The sequence below is a fragment of the Penaeus monodon genome, chromosome 3 (genome assembly GCF_015228065.2).
Source record: "Penaeus monodon isolate SGIC_2016 chromosome 3, NSTDA_Pmon_1, whole genome shotgun sequence".
Classification (NCBI taxonomy): Eukaryota; Metazoa; Arthropoda; class Malacostraca; order Decapoda; family Penaeidae; genus Penaeus; species Penaeus monodon.
The window spans coordinates 36,472,503-36,478,457 of record NC_051388.1 but is presented as its reverse complement, the minus strand read 5'-3'; the positions used below and the strand labels follow the sequence as shown (position 1 = coordinate 36,478,457).

Here is a 5,955-nt window from a genome sequence, read left to right as displayed (position 1 = left end):
GGTAAAATATGTACATTTTTATTCTGGGCACATTGGTTGCATGCACTCACTTTTTTCACTTTCATGCAATCATGTAGAATGAGAGTATATCATTTTCTCGAAATTATAGTGCGCACCGATCTCCTAGACCCTTAAAAAATAACTCAAACTGAATAAATATTAATGCAAACAAAACTTAAGTCAGGCTACAGCAACTTATGAAAACCTGTGGATTGATGCTTCAGTCGTTACACACCAAGACAGCTTCCGCAAGCCTCCACGGCATCAGAGGAGCGACCTCCAGTTTATCAAGTTTTCGTTACGGCAACTACCGACCTCCCTTCCTCCCTGTCAAATAAGGGCGGAGTTTAACAGGCCTTCGCTGCAACACCCAGCACGGATGCCGCTGCGACGACCTGCCGTTGCACGACTATTAGGCCCTAGACAGTCTGCGTGACCAGGTTTTAGCAGTTCTGTCACTCGGCCACTCCCCTAAGAGCCCTGCCTCGAAAGCCACGTGGGCATCCTCTGGCCGTGCAACTGATACACAGATACACTGAAGAATCTATTCATACTTATTATACAAATAAGCTGAGTATTTCCCAGAATTTACGTTCGCTTTCAATAATACAGGAACTTTAAGTGTATATAGATTTACAAACCCCAAGACAGATCTTAATGAGACTTGTCGAACTTAAAACAAATGTACAAAAAAAAAATAATAATAATAATAAATAAAAACCGGTCAAATTCCTTGTCAAATAAACAAACACATTAGGATTATTCTTCCAAAAATGGCAACGAAATTATTTCAACGTAATTCCTAATTATGCCATTCTTCTCTGCCCAGAACAGTTCTCAGAAGGCCGAGAGCAATGCCAAAATACACTAAATTCAAGCAAAATCACCTGCAACGTGTTATGCTTGACAGCTGTCTTGGCCGAGGAATGTCAAGTGAGCAGTGGCGTGCGATACGCTAGTGACGTCATCGATCAATAATGACGTCATGTATTGTTATCAATTTGAAACAAGTCGTATCTGGGAAGTAAAAATTGTTGTACAGTACGCTGACTTCATTCAACTTTGTTTATGCAGATAAGAGAGAGAGAGAGAGAGAGAGAGAGAGAGAGAGAGAGAGAGAGAGAGAGAAAAAGAGAGAGGAGAGAGAGAGAGAGACGGAGATGAGAGAAAGAAAGGGGGGAGAGAGGGAGAGAGGGGGGAGAGGCGGAGAGAGAGTGGAGAGGGAATGAGAGAGATTAGAGGAGGATTAGAGAGGAAAAGAGAGAGAAGAGAGAGAGAGAGAGTAGAGAGAGTTGAAGAGAGAGGTGTGGGGGTTGTGTGTGTGTGTGTGTTGGGTTGTGTGTGTGTGTGTGTGTGTGTGTGTGTGTGTGTGTGTGTGTGTGTGTGTGTGTGTGTGTTCTTACCTAAATTTTCATATAACTTTTTAAATTGATGAACATTTTGGCACACAGCTTTATTCGGAACATTATTCCACGTTTCAGTAGTTCTGTTTGGAAAACGGAACTTTTTCTCTTTCTCGCCTATTTTTACTTTCAACTTATTGTTGTGTCCTCTCGTCCTTCATCCGTTCGAAATTATAAAGTCATCTATGCCTAACTTCACCCTTCCTGTAATACAGTTGAACATTATCATCATGTCAATTCCTTTTCTTCTTTCTTCCCTAGTACGACCTACTTTCTGTAGTCTTTCCACGTAGCTCATATCTCTCAGAGGAGGTGCCAATCTTGTGGCTGCTCTTTGAACTCTTTCTAGTTAATCTTTATCCACGAATATAGATAATATATATTCACTATATACACGAATTAGTCCTGGGTAAGACAATAAACTGCACCCTGGGGTTCCCTTGAACAAGAATAGCACCCTGTTAGCTCCCTATGCCAGGGTTGCGGTGAAGCTGTCAGCAGTAGGGCAGTGGATATCTGGTGAAAACACCTTCGGTTCTACTGATTACTGGTTTCACCAAACAATATGTCTGGCGTACTGCAGTGTAACTGTTTCAGAACGGCAGAGATAGTTCCTCCTAGTTAGTTGGAGACTGCGAGATTGAGTAGGAGCCTGGGGGATTCTACTTAACTTTTTTTTCTCCTGACAAACCTCTACACCAATGATTAAATACAGAAATGATAATTCATACCACATCGCCCGTCGCGTGGGTTATCAAGGGGCGCGTTGTTCAGTGGGCAACCAGGCTGACAATGTTAAACATGCATCTGGAAGACAAAGAAAACATGTCCAATTAAGAAACACATTAAAAATCGGAACGTGGAACGTAAGGAAAATGAAAGAGATGGGTAAACTGCATACTGTCTGTAACGAAATGGATAGATACAACATTCAACTACTAGGAATCAGGGAGACCAATTGGAAAAGTAATGGAAGTTTAAAAACTAAAGAAAAGACAGTTCTTTTTTCTGAAGAAGGAAATTATAGTCACGGAGTTGCTATGATTCTCACGAAAAAAAACTGCAAATGCACTAATTGGGTACAGCCCAATAAATGATCGCGTTATAAAAGTCAGAATATAAGCAAAACCTCATAACATTAGTATTATACAATGCTACGCACCAACCAACATTGCAAGTGATGAAGAAATGGAAATTTTTTATAACACTCTCCAAGAAACTTTAGACACAATCCCTAACAGAGATGTAAAAGTAATCATGGGAGACCTCAACGCCAAAGTAGGCAAAAATGATCTAAAAGATGACATCTGTGGAAAATTCGGCCTTGGAGATATAAATGAAAGAGGTGAAGGTTTTACTGAATTCTATAGTACAGATAATCTAGTTATAGTTGTTGTTCTAGTTGTTCCAACACCACCCAAGACACCTGTACACGTGGTTTTCACCAGACAAAAGAACACGCAACCAAATTGACTACACTGTGTTGAACCAGAAATGGAAAAGTTGTATAAAAAATGCCAAGACAAGACCTGGTGCCGACTGCAACAGTGACCACCAACTACTAACTATCGACTTTCAAATAAGGATAAAAAAGATGGAGCGTCCAACACCACCTCTAAAGCTCGACTACAAAACTCTTGACAACAATTATAGAATTATAGTGTCAAACAAATTTGAATTGCTCAATCAATGTGAAGATGATAAAACACCAAATGAGTTGTGGGAAGAAGGAAAAGAACTCATGCTGAGCGCTGCTTAAGAAACTATCGCCAAAAAGAAAAAGACAAATTCCCCCTGAATATCTGAAGAAAAACTAAGTGAAATTGAAACAAGAGGATGCCTAAAATCAAAGGGTATCAATAATTCAAAATACAAAAATTCAAAGATTATTGCGACGAGATAAGGAAAAATATTTAAATGAACATTGCCAGAGAATTGAAAACTGTTCTATCAATAAGACAACTAAAGAAATCTACCAAGGAGTACGAAACATTACACGAAAATTTAAACCTACAATGGACACTTATCAAAATTGAAGATGGACTAGTTTTATGTGATGGAAAAGAAGTCAAATATAGATGGAAGCAATACTGTTCCAACTTATACAAAAAGAATAAAGATCTAACAACAACATTAATTAGACTCAATGACAGCGAAGATGAACCACCGCCACTGCTAGACGAAGTTATAAAAGCCATAAAAGAATTAAAGAATAACAAGAGCCCGGGAATAGATGAAATAACAACAGAACTAATCAAGAATGCTGGCGAAAGTGTTGAATACTTCTCCTACAAACTTTGTACGAAAATTTGGAATGATAGAAGATGGCCAGAAGACTGGGTAAAATCAGTCTTTACTCCCATACCAAAAAAAGGTGACGCACTCCAATGCAACAATAACAGGACAATTGCATTAATAAGTCACAGCAGCAAAATTTTGTTGAAAATTATTGCTGAAAGAATGAAGTTAAAGTAAAGAGAAGAAATTGCAGACGAACAAGCAGGTTTTCGCCCTGGAAAAGGTACCAGAAACCAGATTCTAAATCTAAAACTGATCATAGAGAAAAATAGAGAACATCAGAAAGACCTATACCTGTGTTTCATCGATTACTCGAGGGCTTTTGATGCTGTTGATCACGATATCCTCTGGAATAACATGGACGATATGAAACTTCCAAAACACATCATCCAACTAATAAAAGCCATGTATGACCAACAGCAAGCAACTGTAAGATCCACTTATGGGTTTACAGAATGGTTCGAAGTCAACCAAGGAGTACGACAAGGTTGCATTCTGTCTCCGCACCTTTTTAAAATATATATTCTGAAGCAATTATGAGAGGTGCTCTAGAGAATTTTGAAGGAACTGTAGATGTTGGAGGATACAAAATATCAAATCTAAGATACGCTGATGATATAGTTTTAATTGCCAGCAGTATCAATGAACTACAACAACTACTAGATAAAGTTAAAGAAGCAGGCGAAAAGGCTGGTTTATTTCTTAATGCCAAGAAGACTAAGACTATGAAGATTCGAAGATAACCGGCAATGAACGATGATGAACATGTTACAATCAATGGAGTGGTTGTGGAAAATGTGAAAGAATTCACTTATCTTGGAGCTGTTTTTACTAATACATATGATTCACCGGAGATAAAAAGAATTCCATTGCTAAAAACACCACAGTTGCTCTCAATAACATCTGGAAAGACCAAAGCTGAGGTTATTGAGTGTTGGGTGCTGAAGAAGATAGACAAGAAAAAGGTCAATAGTTTTGAACTGTGGTGTTACAGAAAACGAATGATGAAGTGCTGAGAAAAATAAATTGTAAAGACCGGCTGTTGGACATCTTGAATAAAAGGAAACTAAAGTTTATTGGTCATGTGATGAGAAGTAAAAGTATTGAGAAAAACTTGCTGACAGGGATGGTGATAGGAATCAGAGGAAGAGGCAAACCGAAGACAAGACTGAGCGACAACATCAAAGATATTTGCGGGCTGACGATGGTACAAGTGGAAAGAAAAGTGCAAGATCGAGTTGAGTGGCGAAGGATGGTTGAGAGGTCCACGGCTGCTCAAACATGAGCATACCGTTATTGATGTTGATATACACGAATGTCCTATTCATGATGGCAATCAGCCCTAGCATTTTATGAACCTTGTCATTTGTATGATCATTTGGGCTTAGGTTCCTATTATGATTATTCCAAGGTCTTTTTCTTTATCTGCTTCGTGTAATATTATGTCTCCTGTCTTGTATTGGTAAAGTGGACGATTTTTACTTTCTCCGATTACATGACATTCATTTAAATTCCATTTTCCATGTACAACTCCAAATTAATAAGTTCTCGATGTCACTTTGGAGGTATTGGCATGAGACATCGTCTTTTATCTTTTTTTTCGCGTCTGGAAATATATTCAAATACCTACCTGGGTTTCAGTTTGACACCTAAATCATTTATGAAAATAGTAAACATAATCGGCGCCAAGACCGATACTTGAGGTACTCCGCTAGTTACTCGTCGCCATGTAGAGTGCTTCCCTCTAATTACGGTTCTCATCTGTCTTTCATGAATAAAGTCTTTCGTAATTTCCATAATAGTCTTTTATGACACCTTTTCAAATGGCTCCTTATAGTCTAAGCATACACCATCTACTCAGCGGTCTCTTTCTTGTAGTATTTCAGAAACTCTATCATAGAAACAGAGGAGATTTGCTACGCATGATCTTCCTTTCCTGAAACCAAATTGTTTATTTAATATCATGTCGTGTTTTTCAAGTACTTCAACCCAAAGTTTCCAAATTATCCTTTCTAACAGCTTGAATACACACTAGCTAACGAAACTGGTCTATAATTTAGAAGGATTTGTTTGTCGCCATTATTGTATAAAGGTGTAACATTGGCAAGTTTCCAATCTTTAGGTAGCTTTCCTTTCTCACTGAATTTTGGAATATTAGCAATAACAGAGTATTTAATTCTTCGGCATATTCCCTCAGAACCCAGTTAGAGATCTCATCTGGTCCCTCTGCTTTAGTCTTGTCTAACCCTTCCAG

General features: G+C 38.4%; 1 protein-coding gene across 1 annotated transcript in view; it reads right to left on the bottom strand.

The window, feature by feature from the left end:
* The window catches only part of LOC119594392 (BBSome-interacting protein 1-like), a 2,631-nt gene extending 1,661 nt beyond the window's left edge, over nt 1-970 (bottom strand). Inside the window, exon 1 of the mRNA XM_037943459.1 lies at nt 888-970. The gene's annotated coding sequence lies outside the window, so the exon portion shown is untranslated. The remainder of the gene's footprint in view (nt 1-887) is intronic.
* Between the last annotated feature and the right edge of the window lie 4,985 nt (nt 971-5,955).